Source organism: Carica papaya, chromosome 5 (assembly GCF_054855325.1).
Source record: "Carica papaya isolate Zhongbai chromosome 5, ASM5485532v1, whole genome shotgun sequence".
NCBI classification, from domain to species: Eukaryota; Viridiplantae; Streptophyta; class Magnoliopsida; order Brassicales; family Caricaceae; genus Carica; species Carica papaya.
Window position 1 is genome coordinate 27,565,523 of NC_142313.1, and position 16,049 is coordinate 27,581,571.

At 46.5% G+C, this 16,049-nt stretch overlaps 5 non-coding genes and 26 pseudogenes across 5 annotated transcripts; all 31 read left to right on the forward strand.

Moving 5' to 3' along the window:
- The first annotated feature begins 53 nt into the window (after positions 1-53).
- LOC148257269 (5S ribosomal RNA) lies at positions 54-172 on the forward strand (annotated as a pseudogene).
- A 209-nt stretch (positions 173-381) lies between these two features.
- On the forward strand, positions 382-500 carry LOC148257270 (5S ribosomal RNA; annotated as a pseudogene).
- Positions 501-1,059: 559 nt separating this feature from the next.
- LOC148257271 (5S ribosomal RNA) lies at positions 1,060-1,178 on the forward strand (annotated as a pseudogene).
- A 204-nt stretch (positions 1,179-1,382) lies between these two features.
- Positions 1,383-1,501, forward strand: LOC148257272 (5S ribosomal RNA; annotated as a pseudogene).
- A 209-nt stretch (positions 1,502-1,710) lies between these two features.
- Positions 1,711-1,829, forward strand: LOC148257273 (5S ribosomal RNA; annotated as a pseudogene).
- A 557-nt stretch (positions 1,830-2,386) lies between these two features.
- On the forward strand, positions 2,387-2,505 carry LOC148257274 (5S ribosomal RNA; annotated as a pseudogene).
- A 209-nt stretch (positions 2,506-2,714) lies between these two features.
- LOC148257275 (5S ribosomal RNA) lies at positions 2,715-2,833 on the forward strand. Its single transcript, XR_015819881.1, has one exon. It is a non-coding gene; the product is annotated as a 5S ribosomal RNA (ribosomal RNA).
- A 560-nt stretch (positions 2,834-3,393) lies between these two features.
- On the forward strand, positions 3,394-3,512 carry LOC148257276 (5S ribosomal RNA; annotated as a pseudogene).
- Positions 3,513-3,721: 209 nt separating this feature from the next.
- LOC148257277 (5S ribosomal RNA) lies at positions 3,722-3,840 on the forward strand (annotated as a pseudogene).
- A 559-nt stretch (positions 3,841-4,399) lies between these two features.
- LOC148257278 (5S ribosomal RNA) lies at positions 4,400-4,518 on the forward strand (annotated as a pseudogene).
- Positions 4,519-4,723: 205 nt separating this feature from the next.
- On the forward strand, positions 4,724-4,842 carry LOC148257279 (5S ribosomal RNA). Its single transcript, XR_015820752.1, has one exon. It is a non-coding gene; the product is annotated as a 5S ribosomal RNA (ribosomal RNA).
- A 563-nt stretch (positions 4,843-5,405) lies between these two features.
- LOC148257280 (5S ribosomal RNA) lies at positions 5,406-5,524 on the forward strand (annotated as a pseudogene).
- Positions 5,525-6,087: 563 nt separating this feature from the next.
- LOC148257281 (5S ribosomal RNA) lies at positions 6,088-6,206 on the forward strand (annotated as a pseudogene).
- A 205-nt stretch (positions 6,207-6,411) lies between these two features.
- On the forward strand, positions 6,412-6,530 carry LOC148257282 (5S ribosomal RNA; annotated as a pseudogene).
- An 888-nt stretch (positions 6,531-7,418) lies between these two features.
- LOC148257283 (5S ribosomal RNA) lies at positions 7,419-7,536 on the forward strand (annotated as a pseudogene).
- A 559-nt stretch (positions 7,537-8,095) lies between these two features.
- Positions 8,096-8,214, forward strand: LOC148257284 (5S ribosomal RNA; annotated as a pseudogene).
- Positions 8,215-8,419: 205 nt separating this feature from the next.
- Positions 8,420-8,538, forward strand: LOC148257285 (5S ribosomal RNA). The gene has a single exon (XR_015819671.1). It is a non-coding gene; the product is annotated as a 5S ribosomal RNA (ribosomal RNA).
- Positions 8,539-9,415: 877 nt separating this feature from the next.
- Positions 9,416-9,534, forward strand: LOC148257286 (5S ribosomal RNA; annotated as a pseudogene).
- Positions 9,535-10,094: 560 nt separating this feature from the next.
- Positions 10,095-10,213, forward strand: LOC148257287 (5S ribosomal RNA; annotated as a pseudogene).
- Positions 10,214-10,771: 558 nt separating this feature from the next.
- Positions 10,772-10,889, forward strand: LOC148257288 (5S ribosomal RNA; annotated as a pseudogene).
- A 205-nt stretch (positions 10,890-11,094) lies between these two features.
- LOC148257289 (5S ribosomal RNA) lies at positions 11,095-11,213 on the forward strand. Its single transcript, XR_015820032.1, has one exon. It is a non-coding gene; the product is annotated as a 5S ribosomal RNA (ribosomal RNA).
- Positions 11,214-11,420: 207 nt separating this feature from the next.
- Positions 11,421-11,539, forward strand: LOC148257290 (5S ribosomal RNA; annotated as a pseudogene).
- Positions 11,540-12,094: 555 nt separating this feature from the next.
- Positions 12,095-12,213, forward strand: LOC148257291 (5S ribosomal RNA). Its single transcript, XR_015819675.1, has one exon. It is a non-coding gene; the product is annotated as a 5S ribosomal RNA (ribosomal RNA).
- Positions 12,214-12,775: 562 nt separating this feature from the next.
- Positions 12,776-12,893, forward strand: LOC148257292 (5S ribosomal RNA; annotated as a pseudogene).
- Positions 12,894-12,899: 6 nt separating this feature from the next.
- Positions 12,900-13,018, forward strand: LOC148257293 (5S ribosomal RNA; annotated as a pseudogene).
- A 204-nt stretch (positions 13,019-13,222) lies between these two features.
- Positions 13,223-13,341, forward strand: LOC148257294 (5S ribosomal RNA; annotated as a pseudogene).
- A 502-nt stretch (positions 13,342-13,843) lies between these two features.
- Positions 13,844-13,962, forward strand: LOC148257295 (5S ribosomal RNA; annotated as a pseudogene).
- A 205-nt stretch (positions 13,963-14,167) lies between these two features.
- Positions 14,168-14,286, forward strand: LOC148257296 (5S ribosomal RNA; annotated as a pseudogene).
- Positions 14,287-14,845: 559 nt separating this feature from the next.
- Positions 14,846-14,964, forward strand: LOC148257297 (5S ribosomal RNA; annotated as a pseudogene).
- Positions 14,965-15,199: 235 nt separating this feature from the next.
- On the forward strand, positions 15,200-15,318 carry LOC148257298 (5S ribosomal RNA; annotated as a pseudogene).
- A 563-nt stretch (positions 15,319-15,881) lies between these two features.
- Positions 15,882-16,000, forward strand: LOC148257299 (5S ribosomal RNA; annotated as a pseudogene).
- Positions 16,001-16,049: the final 49 nt, after the last annotated feature.

Below are 16,049 nucleotides of genomic sequence, written 5' to 3' on the forward strand. Positions count from 1 at the left end.
TGAGAGGGGGGGAGGGAAGAAGGAGTGTATGTATTTTCAGCACGAAATTAAACAGGTGCGGTCACACCAGCACTAATGCACCGGATCCCATCAGAACTCCGCAGTTAAGTGTGCTTTGGCGAAAGTAGTACAATGATGGGTTACCTCCTGGGAAGTTCTCGTGTTGCACCCATTTTCTTTTTTTCATATGTGCCGTTCGACGTTACGCGCGACTTTAATTACGGTCCGTAGATTTATTCGCAAATGTGAGTCACGGCGCCGTGGCATTTTACTTGATATTTGAACGAGAACGAGAGGTGCAGTGCGCACGCACAAGGAAACAAATGACGGGAGGGGGAAGAAAGGAGAAGGAATGTATGTATTTGCAGCGCGAAATTAAACAGGTGCGATCATACCAGCACTACAGCCCCGGATCCCATCAGAACTCCGTAGTTAAGTGTGCTTGGGTGAGAGTAGTACTCGGATCGGTGACCACCTGGGAAGCCCTCGTGTTGCACCTTTTTTTTTTCGGATGGGTTGTTCGACGTTACGCGCGAATGGAATTATAAACCGCTGGTTCATTTGCAAAGGTGAGTCACGGTGCCGGGGCATATTACTTGATATTAGAACGAGAAAGAGAAATGCAGAGTGCACGTACAAGGAAACAAATGACGGAAGGGGGGATGGGAGGAGAAAGAGTGAATGTATTTGCAGTGCAGAATGAAACATGAGGGATCATACCAGCACTAATGCAACGGATTCTATCAGAACTCTGCAGTTTAGGGTGCTTAGGCGAGTAAAGTACTCGGATGGGTGACCTCCTGCGAAGTCCTTATATTTCACCCATTTTCTTGGGAGGTCCTCGTTTGCACCCATCTTTTTGCAGATGATTCTTTTGACGTTACGCGCGACTTGATTTATGGTCCGCAGGTTTATTCGCAAATGTGAGTCACGGCGTCGTGGCATTTTACTTGATATTAGATCGAGCACGGGAGGTGCAGTGCGCACGCACAAAGAAACAAATGACGGGAGGGGGAAGAAAGGAGAAGGAGTTTATGTATTTGCAGTGCGGAATTAAACGGGTGCGATCATACCAGCACTAATGCACTGGTTCCCATCAGAACTCTGCAGTTAAGTGTGCTTGGGCGAGAGTAGTACTCGGATTGGTGACCACCAGGGAAGTCCTCGTGTCGCACCAATTTTTTTTCAGACAGGTCGTTCGACGTTACGCGCGACTGGAACTATGGTCCGATGGTTTATACGCAAATGTGAGTCAAGAATCAGGGGCATTTTAATCGATATTAGAACGAGAATGAGAGGTGCAGTGTGAACGCACAAGGAAACAAATGATGGAAGGGTGGGAGGGAAGAAACAGTGTATGTATTTTCAGCACGAAATTAAACAGGTGCGGTCACACCAGCACAAATGCACCGGATCCCATCAGAACTCCGCAGTTAAGTGTGCGTTGGCGAAAGCAGTACAATGATGGGTTACCACCTGGGAAGTTCTCGTGTTGCACCCATTTTTTTTGTTTCAGATGTGCCGTTCGACGTTACGCGCGACTTTAATTATGGTCCGTAAATTTATTCGCAAATGTGAGTCACGGCGCCGTGGCATTTTACTTGATATTTGAACGAGAACGAGAGGTGCAGTGTGCACGCACAAGGAAACAAATGACGGGAGGGGGAAGAAAGGAGAAGGAGTTTATGTATTTGCAGCGCGGAATTAAACGAGTGCGATCATACCAGCACTAATGCACCAGATCCCATCAGAACTCCGCAGTTAAGGGTGCTTGGGCGAGAAAAGTACTCGGATGGGTGACCTCCTGCGAAGTCCTTATATTTCACCCATTTTCTTGGGAGGTCTTCGTGTTGCACCCATCTTTTTGCAGATGATTCTTTCGACGTTACGCGTGAGTTGATTTATGGTCCGCAAGTTTATTCGCAAATATGAGTCACGGTGCCGTGGCATTTTACTTGATATTAAAACGAGTACGGGAGGTGCAGTGCGCACGCACAAGGAAACAAATGATGGGAGGAGGAAGAAAAGAGAAGGAGTGTATGTATTTGGAGCGCAAAATTAAACAAGTGGCATCATACCAGCACTAATGCACTAGATCCCATCAGAACTCTGCAGTTAAGTGTGCTTGGGCGAGATTAATACTCGGATGGGTGACTTCTTGGGAAGTCCTCCTATCGCAACAAATTTTTTTCAGATGGGTCGTTCAACATTACGCGCAACTGGAACTATGGTCCGCTGGCTTATACGCAAATGTGAGTCAAGAATCAGGGGCATTTTAATCGATATTAGAACGAGAAGGAGAGGTACAGTGTGAACGCACAAGGAAACAAATGATGGTTGGGGGGAGGGAAGAAGGAGTGTATGTATTTTCAGCACGAAATTAAACAGGTGCGGTCACACCAGCACAAATGCACCGAATCCCATCAGAACTCCGCAGTTAATTGTGTTTTGGCGAAAGTAGTACAATGATGGGTTACCTCCTGGGAAGTTCTCGTGTTGCACCCATTTTCTTTTTTTCAGATGTGCCGTTCGACGTTACGCGCGACTTTAATTATGGTCTGCAGATTTATTCGCAAATGTGAGTCACGGCGCCGTTGCATTTTACTTGATAATTGAACGAGAACGAGAGGTGCAGTGCGCATGCACAAGGAAACAAATGACAGGAGGGGGAAGAAAGAAGAAGGAGTTTATTTATTGGCAGGGTGAAATTAGACAGGTGCGATCATACCAGCACTAATGCACCGGATCCAATCAGAACTCCGCAGTTAAGTGTGCTTGGGCGAGAGTAGTACTCGGATGGGTGACCTCTTGGGAAGTTCTCGTGTCGCACTAATTTTTTTTCAGACGGGTCGTTCGACGTTACGCGCGACTAGAACTAGGGTCCACTGGTTTATACGCAAATGTGAGTCAAGAAGCAGGGGCATTTTAATCGATATTAGAACGAGAAAGAGAGATGCAGAGTGCACGCACAAGGAAACAAATGACGGGAGGAGGGATGGAGGGAAAAAAGTGTATCTATTTGCAGCGCAGAATGAAACATGAGCAATCATGCCAGCACCAATGCAACGGATTCTATCAGAACTCCGTAAGTTAAGGGTGCTTGGGCGAGAGTAGCCCTAGGATGGGTGACCTCCTGCGAAGTCCTTATATTTCACCCATTTTTTCAGGAAGTCCTCGTGTTGCACCCATTTTTTTGCAGATGATTCTTTTGACGATACGCGCGACTTGAATTATGGTCCTCAGGTTTATTCGCAAATGTGAGTAACGGCACCGTAGCATTTTACTTGATATTAGAACGAGCATGGGAGGTGCAGTGCGCACGCACAAGGAAATAAATGATGGGAGGGGGAAGAAAGGAGAAGGAGTTTATGTATTTGCAGCGCGAAATTAAACGGGTGCGATCATACCAGCACTAATGCACCGGATCCCATCAGAACTCCGCGGTTAAGTGTGCTTTGGCAAAAGTTGTACAATGATGGGTTACCTCCTGGGAAGTTCTCGTGTTGCACCCATTTTCTTTTTTTCAGATGTGCCGTTCGATGTTACGCGCGACTTTAATTGTGGTCCGCAGATTTATTCGCAAATGTGAGTCACGGCGCCGTGGCATTTTACATGATATTTGAACGAGAACGAGAGGTGCAGTGCGCATGCACAAGGAAAAAAATCACGGGAGGGGGAAGAAAGGAGAAGGAGTGTATGTATTTGCAGCGCGAAATGAAACAGGTGCGATCATACCAGCACTAATGCAACGGATTTTATCAGAACTCCGTAGGTAAGGGTGCTTGGGCAAGAGTAGTACTAGCATGGGTTACCTCTTGTGAAGTCCTCGTGTTGCACCCATTTTTTTGCAGATGATTCTTTCGACGTTACGCGCGACTTGAATTTTGGTCTTCAGGTTTATTCGCAAATGTGGGTCACGGCGCTGTACCATTTTACTTGATATTAAAACGAGAACGGGAGGTTCAGTGCGCACGCACAAGGAAACAAATAAAGGGAGGGGGAAGAAAGGAGAAAGAGTTTATGTATTTGCAGCGCGAAATGAAACAGGTGCGATCATACTAGCACTAATGCAACGGATTCTATCAGAACTTCGCAGGTAAGGGTGCTTGGGCGAGAGTAGTACTAGCATGGGTTATCTCCTGGGAAGTCCTTATATTTCACCCATTTTCTTGTGAAGTCCTCGTGTTGCACCCATTTTTTTGCAGATGATTCTTTCGACGTTTCGCGCGACTTGAATTATGGTCCTCAGGTTTATTCGCAAATGTGAGTCACGGCGCTGTAGCATTTTACTTGATATTAGAACGAGAACGGGAGGTGCAGTGCGCACGCACAAGGAAACAAATGACGGGAGGGGGAAGAAAGGGGAATGAGTTTATGTATTTGCAGCGCGAAATTAAACAGGTGCGATCATACCAGCACTAATGCACCGGATCCCATCAGAACTCTGCAGTGAAGTGTGCTTGGGCAAGATTAGTACTCGGATGGGTGACCTCCTGGGAAGTCCTCGTGTCGCACCAATTTTTTTTCAGACGGGTCGTTCGACGTTACGAGCTTCTGGAACTAGGGTCCGCTGGTTTATACGTAAATGTGAGTCAAGAAGCAGGGGCATTTTAATCGATATTAGAACGAGAATGAGAGGTGCAGTGCGCACGCACAAGGAAAAAAATCACGGGAGGGGGAAGAAAGGAAAAAGAGTTTATGTATTTGCAGCGCGAAATGAAACAGGTGCGATCATACCAGCACTAATGCACCGGATCCCATCAGAACTCCGTAGGTAAGGGTGCTTGGGCGAGAGTAGTACTAGCATGGGTTACCTCCTGGGAGGTCCTCGTGTCGCACTAATTTTTTTTTTCAGACGGGTCGTTCGAAGTTACGCACGACTGGAACTAAGGTCCACTGGTTTATACGCAAATGTGAGTTAAGAAGCAGGGGCATTTTAATCGATATTAGAACGAGAAGGAGAGATGCAGAGTGCATGCAAAAGGAAACAAATGACGGGAGGGGGGATGGTGGGAGAAAAAGTGTATGTATTTGCAGCGCAGAATTAAACATGAGCAATCATACCAGCACCAATGCAACGGATTCTATCAGAACTCCGCAAGTTAAGGGTGCTTGGGCGAGAGTAGCTCTAGGATGGGTGACCTCCTTCGAAGTCCTTATATTTCACCCATTTTCTTAGGATGTCCTCGTGTTGCACCCATTTTTTTGCAGATGATTCTTTCGATGATACGCGCGACTTGAATTATGGTCCTCAGGTTTATTCGCAAATGTGAGTCACGGCACCATAGCATTTTACTTGATATTAGAACGAGCACGGGAGGTGCAGTGCGCACGCACTAGGAAACAAATGACGGGAGGGGGAAGAAAGGAGAAGGAGTTTATGTATTTGCAGCGTGGAATTAAAAGGGTGCGATCATACCAGCACTAATGCACCGGATCCCATCAGAACTCCACAGTTAAGTGTGCTTGGGCGAGAGTAGTACTCGGGTGGGTGACCTCCTGGGAAGTCCTTGTGTCGCACAAATTTATTTTTAGACGGGTCATTCGACGTTACGCGCGACTTGAACTAGGGTCCGCTAGTTTATACGCAAATGTGAATCAAGAAGCAGGGGCATTTTAATCGATATTAGAAAGAGAAGGAGAGGTGAAGTGTGAACGCACAAGGAAACAATTGATGGGAGGGGGAGGGAAGGTGAAGGAGTGTATGTATTTTCAGCACGAAATGAAATAGGTGCGATCATACCAGCACTAATGCAACTGATTCTATCAGAACTCCGTAAGTAAGGGTGCTTCGGCGAGAGTAGTACTAGCATGGGTTACCTCCTGCGAAGTCCTTATATTTCACAAATTTTCTTGCGATGTCCTCGTGTTGCACCCATTTTCTTTTTTTCAGATATGCTGTTCGACGTTACACGCGACTTTAATTATGGTCCGTAGATTGATTCACAAATGTGAATCACGGCGCCGTGGCATTTTACTTGATATTTGAACGAGAACGAGAGGTGCAGTGCGCACGCACAAAAAAATAAATGACGGGAGGGGGAAGAAAGGGGAATGTGTTTATGTATTTGTAGCGCAAAATTAAACAGTTGCGATCATACCAGCACTAATGCACCGGATCCCATCAGAACTCCGCAGTGAAGTGTGCTTGGGCGAGATTAGTACTCGGATGGGTGACCTCCTCGGAAGTCCTCGTGTCGCACCAATTTTTTTTCAGACGGGTCGTTCGACATTACGCGCATCTGGAACTAGGGTCCGCTGGTTTATACGCAAATGTGAGTCAAGAAGCAGGGGCATTTTAATCGATATTAGAACGAGAATGAGAGGTGAAGTGTGAACGCACAAGGAAACAAATGACGGGAGTGGGAAGAAAGGAGAAGGAGTGTATGTATTTGCAGCGCGAAATTAAACAGGTGCGATCATACCAGCACTAAAGCTCTGGATCCCATCAGAACTCCGCTGTTAAGTGTGCTTGGGCGAGAGTAGTACTCGGATGGGTCACCACTTGGGAAGCCCTCGTGTTGCACATATTTTTTTTCGGATGGGTTGTTCGACGTTACGCGCGAATTGAATTATAAACCGCTGGTTCATTTGCAAAGGTGAGTCACGGTGCCTGGGAATATTACTTGATATTAGAACGAGAAAGAGAGATGCAGAGTGCACGCACAAGGAAACAAATGACGGGAGGGGGGATGGAAGTAGAAAGAGTGTATGTATTTGCAGTGCAGAATGAAACATGAGGGATCATACCAGCACTAATGCAACGGATTATATCAGAACTCCGCAATTAAGGGTGTTTGGGCGAGAAAAGTACTCGGATGGGTGACCTCCTGCGAAGTCCTTATATTTAACCCATTTTCTTGGGAGGTCCTCGTGTTGCACCCATCTTTCTGCAGATGATTCTTTCGACATTACGCGCGACTTGATTTATGGTCCGCAGGTTTATTCGCAAATGTGAGTCACGGTGCCGTGGCATTTTACTTGATATTAGAACGAGTGCGGGAGGTGCAGTGCGCACACACAAGGAAACAAATGACGGGAGGAGGAAGAAAAGATTTGGAGTGTATGTATTTGAAGCACAAAATTAAACAAGTTGCATCATACCAGCACTAATGCACTGGATCCCATCAGAACTCTGCAGTTAAGTGTGCTTTGGCGAAAGTAGTTCAATGATGGGTTACCTCCTGGGAAGTTCTCGTGTTGCACCCATTTTCCTTTTTTCAGATGTGCCGTTCGACGTTACGCGCGACTTTAATTATGGTCCGCAGATTTATTCGCAAATGTGAGTCATGGCGCTGTGGCATTTTACTTGATATTTGAACGAGAACGAGAGGTGCAGTGCGCACGCACAAGGAAACAAATGACGGGAGGGGGAAGAAAGGAGAAGGAGTTTATCTATTTGCAGCGCGAAATTAAACAGGTGCGATCATACCAGCACTAATGCACCGAATCCCATCAGAACTCCACAGTTAAGTGTGCTTGGGAAAAGTAGTACTCGGATGGGTGACCTCCTGGGAAGTCCTCGTGTCGCACTAATATTTTTTTTAGACCGGTTGTACGACGTTACGCGCGACTGGAACTAGGGTCCACTGGTTTATACGCAAATGTGAGTCAAGAAGCAGGGGCAATTTAATCGATATTAGAACAAGAAGGAGAGGTGCAGTGTGAACGCACAAGGAAACAATTGATGGGAGGGGGAGGGAAGGAGAAGGAGTGTATGTATTTTCAGCGCGAAATGAAACAGGTGCGATCATACCACACTAATGCAATGGATTCTATCAGAACTCCGTAGGTAAGGGTGCTTGGGCGAGAGTAGTACTTGCATGGGTTACCTCCTGCGAAGTCCTTATATTTCACCCATTTTCTTGTGAAGTCCTCGTGTTGCACCCATTTTTTTGCAGATGATTCTTTCGACGTTACGCGCGACTTGATTTATGGTCCTCAGGTTTATTCGCAAATGTGAGTCACGGTGCTGTAGCATTTTACTTGATATTAGAACGAGAACGGGAGGTGCAGTGCGCACGCACAAGGAAACAAATGACGGGAGGGGGAAGAAAGGAGAATGAGTTTATGTATTTGCAGCGCAAAATTAAACAGGTGCGATCATACCAGCACTAATGCACCGGATCCCATCAGAACTCCGCAGTGAAGTCTGCTTGGGCGAGATTAGTACTCAGATGGGTGACCTCCTGGGACGTCCTCGTGTTGCACCAATTTTTTTTCAAACGAGTCGTTCGACGTTACGCGCGTCTGGAATGAGGGTCCACTGGTTTATACGCAAATGTGAGTCAAGAAGCAGGGGCATTTTAATCGATATTAGAATGAGAATGAGAGGTGAAGTGTGAACGCGCAAGGAAACAAATGACGGGAGGGTGAAGAAATGAGAAGGAGTGTATGTATTTGCAGCACGAAATTAAACAGGTGCGATCATACCAGCACTAAAGCTCCGGATCCCATCAGAACTCCGCAGTTAAGTGTGTTTGGGCGAGAGTAGTACTCGGATGGGTCACCACCTGAGAAGCCCTCGTGTTGCACCTATTTTTTTTTCGGATGGGTTGTTCGACGTTACGCGCGAATGGAATTATAAACCACTGGTTCATTTGCAAAGGTGAGTCACGGTGCCGGGGCATATTACTTGATATTAAAACGAGAAAGAGAGATGCAGAGTGCACGCACAAGGAAACAAATGACGGGAGGGGGGATGGGAGGAGAAAGAGTGTATGTATTTGCAGTGCAGAATGAAACATGAGGGATCATACCAGCACTAGTGCAACGGATTCTATCAGAACTCCGCAAGTTAAGGGTGTTTGGGCGAGAGTAGCACTAGGATGGGTGACTTCCTGCGAAGTCCTTATATTTCACCCATTTTCTTAGGAAGTCCTCGTGTTGTACCTATTTTTTTGCAGATGATTCTTTCGACGATACGCGCGACTTGATTTATGGTCCGCAGGTTTATTCACAAATGTGAGTCACGGCGTCGTGGCATTTTACTTGATATTAGAACGAGCATGGGAGGTGCAGTGCGCACGCACAAGGAAACAAATGACGGGAGGGGGAAGAAAGGAGAAAGAGTTTATGTATTTACAGTGCAGATTCTATCAGAACTCCGTAGGTAAGGGTGCTTGGGCGAGAGTAGTAGTAGCATGGGTTACCTCCTGCGAAGTCCTTATATTTCACCCATTTTCTTGTGAAGTCCTCGTGTCGCACCAATTTTTTTTCAGACGGGTCGTTCGACGTTACGCTCGTCTGGAACTAGGGTCCGCTGGTTTATACGCAAATGTGAGTCAAGAAGCAGGGGCATTTTAACCGATATTAAAACGAGAATGAGAGGTGAAGTGTGAACGCACAAGGAAACAAATGACGGGAGGGGGAAGAAAGGAGAAGGAGTGTATGTATTTGCAGCGCGAAACTAAACAGGTGCGATCATACCAGCACTAAAGCCCTAGATCCCATCAGAACTCCGCAGTTAAGTGTGCTTGGGCGAGAGTAGTTCTCGGATGGGTGTCCATCTGGGAAGCCCTCGTGATGCACCTATTTTTTTTCGGATGGGTTGTTCGACGTTACGCTCGAATGGAATTATAAACTGCAGGTTCATTTGCAAAGGTGAGTCACGGTGCCGGGGCATATTACTTGATATTAGAACGAGAAAGAGAGATGCAGAGTGCACGCAAAAGGAAACAAATGACGGGAGGGAGGATGGGAGGAGAAAGAGTGTATGTATTTGCAGTACATAATGAAACATGAGGGATCATACCAGCACTAATGCAACGGATTCTATCAGAACTCTGCAGTTAAGGGTGCTTGGGCGAGAAAAGTACTCGGATGGGTGACCTCCTGCGAAGTCCTTATATTTCACCCATTTTCTTGGGAGTTCCTCGTGTTGCACCCATCTTTTTGCAGATGATTCTTTTGACGTTACGCGCGACTTGATTTATGGTCCACAGGTTTATTCGCAAATGTGAGTCACGGCGCCGTGGCATTTTACTTGATATTAGAACGAGTACGGGAGGTGCAGTGCGCATGCACAAGGAAACAAATGACGGGAGGGGGAAGAAAAGAGATAGAGTGTATGTATTTGCAGCGCGAAATTAAATAGGTGCGATCATACCAGCTCTAATGCACCGGATCCCATCAGAACTTTGCAGTTAAGTGTGCTTGGGCGAGAGTAGTACTCGGATGGGTGACCTCCTGGGAAGTCCTCGTGTCGCACCAATTTTTTTCAGACGGGTCGTTCGACGTTACGCGCGACTTGAACTAGGGTCCACTGGTTTATACGCAAATGTGAGTCAAAAAGAAGGGGCATCTTAATCGATATTAGAACGAGAAGGAGAGGTGCAGTGTGAACGCACAAGGAAACAAATTATGGGAGGGGGAGGGAAGGAGAAGGAGTGTATGTATTTTCAGCACGAAATGAAACAGGTGCGATCATACCAGCACTAATGCAACAGATTCTATCAGAACTCCGTAGGTAAGGGTGCTTGGGCGAGAGTAGTACTAGCATGGGTTACCTCCTGCGAAGTCCTTATATTTCACCCATTTTCTTGTGAAGTCCTTGTGTCGCACCAATTTTTTTTCAGACGGGTCGTTCGACGTTACGCTCGTCTGGAATTAGGGTCCGCTGGTTTATACGCAAATGTGAGTCAAGAAGCATGGGCATTTTAATCGATATTAGAACGAGAATGAGAGGTGAAGTGTGAACGCACAAGGAAACAAATAACGGGAGGGGGAAGAAAGGAGAAGGAGTGTATGTATTTGCAGCGCGAAACTAAACAGGTGCGATCATACCAACACTAAAGCCCCGGATCACATCAGAACTCCGCAGTGAAGTGTGTTTGGCGAGATTAGTACTCGGATGGTTGACCTCCTGGGAAGTCCTCGTGTCGCACCAATTTTTTTTCAGACGGGTCGTTCGACGTTACGCACGTCTGGAACTAGGGTCCGCTGGTTTATACGCAAATGTGAGTCGAGAAGCAGGGGCATTTTAATCGAAATTAGAACGAGAATGAGTGGTAAAGTGTGAACGCACAAGGAAACAAATGACGGGAGGGGGAAGAAAGGAGAAGGAGTGTATGTATTTGCAGCGCGAAATTAAACAGGTGCGATCATACCAGCACTAAAGCTCCGGATCGCATCAGAACTCCGCAGTTAAGTGTGCTTGGGCGAGAGTAGTACTCGGATGGGTGTCCACCTGGGAAGCCCTCGTGTTGCACCTATTTTTTTTTCGGATGGGTTGTTCGACGTTACGCGCGAATGGAATTATAAATCGCAGGTTCATTTGCAAAGGTGAGTCACGGTGCCGGGGCATATTACTTGATATTAGAACGAGAAAGAGAGATGCAGAGTGCACGCAAAAGGAAACAAATGACGGGAGGGAGGATGGGAGGAGAAAGAGTGTATGTATTTGCAGTGCAGAATGAAACATGAGGGATCATACCAGCACTAATGCAACGGATTCTATCAGAACTCCGCAGTTAAGGGTGCTTGGGTGAGAAAAGTACTCGGATGGGTGACCTCCTGCGAAGTCCTTATATTTCACCCAATTTCTTGGGAGGTCCTCGTGTTGCACCCATCTTTTTGCAGATGATTCTTTCGACGTTACGCTCGTCTGGAACTAGGGTCCGCTGGTTTATACGCAAATGTGAGTCAATAAGCAGGGGCATTTTAATCGATATTAGAACGAGAATGAGAGGTGAAGTGTGAACGCACAAGGAAACAAATGACGGGAGGGAGAAGAAAGGAGAAGGAGTGTATGTATTTACAGCGCGAAACTAAACAGGTGCGATCATACCAGCACTAAAGCCCCGGATCGCATCAGAACTCCGCAGTTACGTGTGTTTGGCGAGATTAGTACTCGGATGGTTGACCTCTTGGGAAGTCCTCATGTCGCTCCAATTTTTTTTCAGATGGGTCGTTCGACGTTACGTGCGTCTGGAACTCGGGTCCGCTGGTTTATACGCAAATGTGAGTCGAGAAGCAGGGGGATTTTAATCGAAATTAGAACGAGAATGAGAGGTAAAGTGTGAACGCACAAGGAAACAAATGACGGGAGGGGGAAGAAAGGAGGAGTGTATGTATTTGCAGTGCAAAATTAAACAGGTGCGATCACACCAGCACTAAAGCTCCGGATCCCATCAGAACTCCGCAGTTAAGTGTGCTTGGGCGAGAGTAGTACTCGGATGGGTGTCCACCTGGGAAGCCCTCGTGTTGCACCTATTTTTTTTTCGGATGGGTTGTTAGACGTTACTCGCGAATGGAATTATAAACTGCAGGTTCATTTGCAAATGTGAGTCACGGTGCCGAGGCATATTACTTGATATTAGAACGAGAAAGAGAGATGCAGAGTGCACACAAAAGGAAACAAATGACGGGAGGGAGGATGGGAGGAGAAAGAGTGTATGTATTTGTAGTGCAGAATGAAACATGAGGGATCATACCAGCAGTAATGCAACGGATTCTATCAGAACTCCGCAGTTAAGGGTGCTTGGGCGAGAAAAGTACTCGGATGGGTGACCTCCTGCGAAGTCCTTATATTTCACCCATTTTCTTGGGAGTTCCTCGTGTTGCACCCATCTTTTTGCAGATGATTCTTTCGATGTTACGCGCGACTTGATTTATGGTCCGCAAGTTTATTCGCAAATGTGAGTCACGGCGCCGTGGCATTTTACTTGATATTAGAACGAGTACGGGAGGTGCAGTGCGCACGCACAAGGAAACAAATGACGGGAGGAGGAAGAAAAGAGAAGGAGCGTATGTATTTGAAGCGCAAAATTAAACAAGTGGCATCATACCAGCAATAATGCACTGGATCCCATCAGAACTCTGCAGTTAAGTGTACTTGGGCGAGAGTAGTACTCGGATGGGTGACCTCTTGGGAAGTCCTCGTATCGCAACAATTAAACAGGTGCGATCACACCAGCACTAATGCACCGGATCCCATCAGAACTCCGCAGTGAAGTGTGCTTGGGCGAGATTATTACTCGGATGGGTGACCTCCTGGGAAGTCCTCGTGTCGCACTAATTTTTTTCAGACGGGTCGTTCGACGTTACGCGCGTCTGGAACTAGGGTCCGCTGGTTTATATGCAAATGTGAGTCAATAAGCAGGGGCATTTTAATCGATATTAGAACGAGAATGAGAGGTGAAGTGTGAACGCACAAGGAAACAAATGACGGGAGGGGGAAGAAAGGAGAACGAGTGTATGTATTTGCAGTGCGAAATTAAATAGGTGCGATCATACCAGCACTAAAGCTCCAGATCCCATCAGAACTGCGCAATTAAGTGTGCTTGGGCGAGAGTAGTACTCGGATGGGTGACCACTTGGGAAGCCCTCGTGGTGCACCTATTTTTTTTCGGATGGGTTGTTCGATGTTACGCGCGAATGGAATTATAAACCACTGGTTCATTTGCGAAGGTGAGTCACGGTGCCGGGGCATATTACTTGATATTAGAACGAGAAAGAAATATGCAGAGTGCACGCACAAGGAAACAAATGACAGGAGGGGGAAGAAAGGAGAAGGAGTTTATGTATTTGCAGCACGAAATTAAACAGGTGCGATCATACCGGCACTAATGCAACCGATCCCATCATAACTCCGCAATTATGTGTGCTTGGGCGAGAGTAGTACTCGTGTTGCACCAATTTTTTTGCAGCTGATTCTTTAGACATTATGCGCGACTTGAATTTTGGTCCTCAGGTTTATTCGCAAATGTGAGTCACGGCGTCGTAGCATTTTACTTGATATTAAAACGATCACGGGAGGTGCAGTGTGCATGCACAAGGAAACAAATGACGGGAGGGGTAAGAAAGGAGAAGGAGTTTATGTATTTGCAACGCAAAATTAAACGGATGCTATCATACTAGCACTAATGTAACGGATCCCATCATAACTCTGCAGTTAAGTGTGCTTGGGCGAGAGTAGTACTCGGATGGGTGACCTCCTGGGAAGTTCTCGTGTCGCATAAATTTTTTTTCAGATGGGTCGTTCGACGTTTCGCGCAACTGGAACTATGGTCCACTTGTTTATACGCAAATATGAGTCAAGAAGCAGGGGCATATTAATCGATATTAGAACGAGAATGAGAGGTGAAGTGTGAACGCACAAGGAAACAAATGACGGGAGGGGGACGAAAGGGGAATGAGTTTATGTATTTGCAGCAGGAAATTAAACAGGTGCAATCATTCTAGCAGTAATGCACCAGATTCCATCAAAACTCCGTAGTTAAGTGTGCTTGGGCGAGAGTAGTACTCAGATGGGTGACCTCTTGAGAAGTCCTCGTGTCGCAACAATTTTTTTTCAGACGGGTCGTTCGACGTTACGTGCAACTGGAAATAGGGTCCGCTGGTTTATACGCAAATGTGAGTCAAGAAGCAGGGGCATTTTAATCGATATTAGAACGAGAAGGAGAGGTGCAGTGTGAACGCACAAGGAAACAATTGATGGGAGGGGGAGGGAAGGAGAAGGAGTGTATGTATTTTCAGCACGAAATGAAACAGGTACGATCATACCAGCACTAATGCAACGGATTCTATCAGAACTCCGTAGGTAAGGCTGCTTGGGCGAGAGTAGTACTAGCATGGGTTACCTACTGCGAAGTCCTTATATTTCACCCATTTTCTTGTGAAGTTCTCGTGTTGCACCCATTTTTTTGCAGATGATTCTTTCGACATTACGCGCGACTTAAATTATGGTCCTCAAGTTTATTCACAAATGTGAGTCACGGCGCCGTGGCATTTTACTTGATATTAGAACGAGAACGGGAGGTGCAGCGCGCAAGCACAAGGAAACAAATGACGGAAGGGGGAAGAAAAGAGAAGGAGTGTATGTATTTTCAGCGAGAAACTAAACAGGTGCGATCATACCAGCACTAAAGCCCCAGATCCCATCAGAACTTCGCAGTTAAGTGTGCTTGGGCGAGATTAGTACTCGGATGGTTGACCTCCTGCGAAGTCCTTATATTTCACCCATTTTCTTAGGAAGTCCTCGTGTTGCACGTATTTTTTTGCAGATGATTCTTTCGACGATACGCGCGACTTGAATTATGGTCCTCAGGTTTATTCGCAAATGTGAGTCACGGCACCGTAGCATTTTACTTGATATTAGAACGAGCACGGGAGGTGCAGTGCGCACGCACAAGGAAACAAATAACGGGAGGGGGAAGAAAGAAGAAGGAGTTTATGTATTTGCAGCGCGAGATTAAATGGGTGCGATCATACCAGCACTAATGCACCGGATCCCATCAAAACTCCGCAGTTAAGTGTGCTTGGACGAGAGTAGTACTCAGATGGGTGACCTCCTGGGAAGTCCTCGTGTCGCACCAATTTTTTTTCAGACGGGTCGTTCGACGTTACGCGGGACTGGAACTCGGGTCCGCTGGTTTATACGCAATTGTGAGTCAAGAAGCAGGGGCATTTTAATCGATATTAGAACGAGAAGGAGAGGTGCAGTGTGAACGCACAAGGAAACAATTGATGGGAGGGGGAGGGAAGGAGAAGGAGTGTATGTATTTTCAGCACGAAATGAAACAAGTGCGATCATACCAGTACTAATGCAACAGATTCTATCAGAACTCCGTAGGTAAGGGTGCTTAGGCGAGAGTAGTACTAGCATGGGTTACCTCTTGCGAAGTCCTTATATTTCACCCATTTTCTTGTGAAGTCCTCGTTTTGCACCCATTTTCATTTTTTCAGTTGTGTCGTTCGAAGTTACGCGCGACATTAATTATGGTCCGCAGATTTATTCGCAAATGTGAGTCACGGCGCCGTGGCATTTTACTTGATATTTGAACGAGGACGAGAGGTGCAGTGCGCACGCACAAGGAAACAAATAACGGGAGGGGGAAGAAAGGAGAAGGAGTTTATGTATTTGCAACTCGAAATTAAACGGGTGGGATCATACCAGCACTAATGCACCGGATCCCATCAGAACTCCGCAGTTAAGTGCGCTTGGGCGAGAGTAGTACTCGGATGGGTGACCTCCTGGTAAGTCCTCGTGTCGCACTAATTTTTTTTCAGACGGGTCGTTCGACATTACGCGTGACTGGAACTAGGGT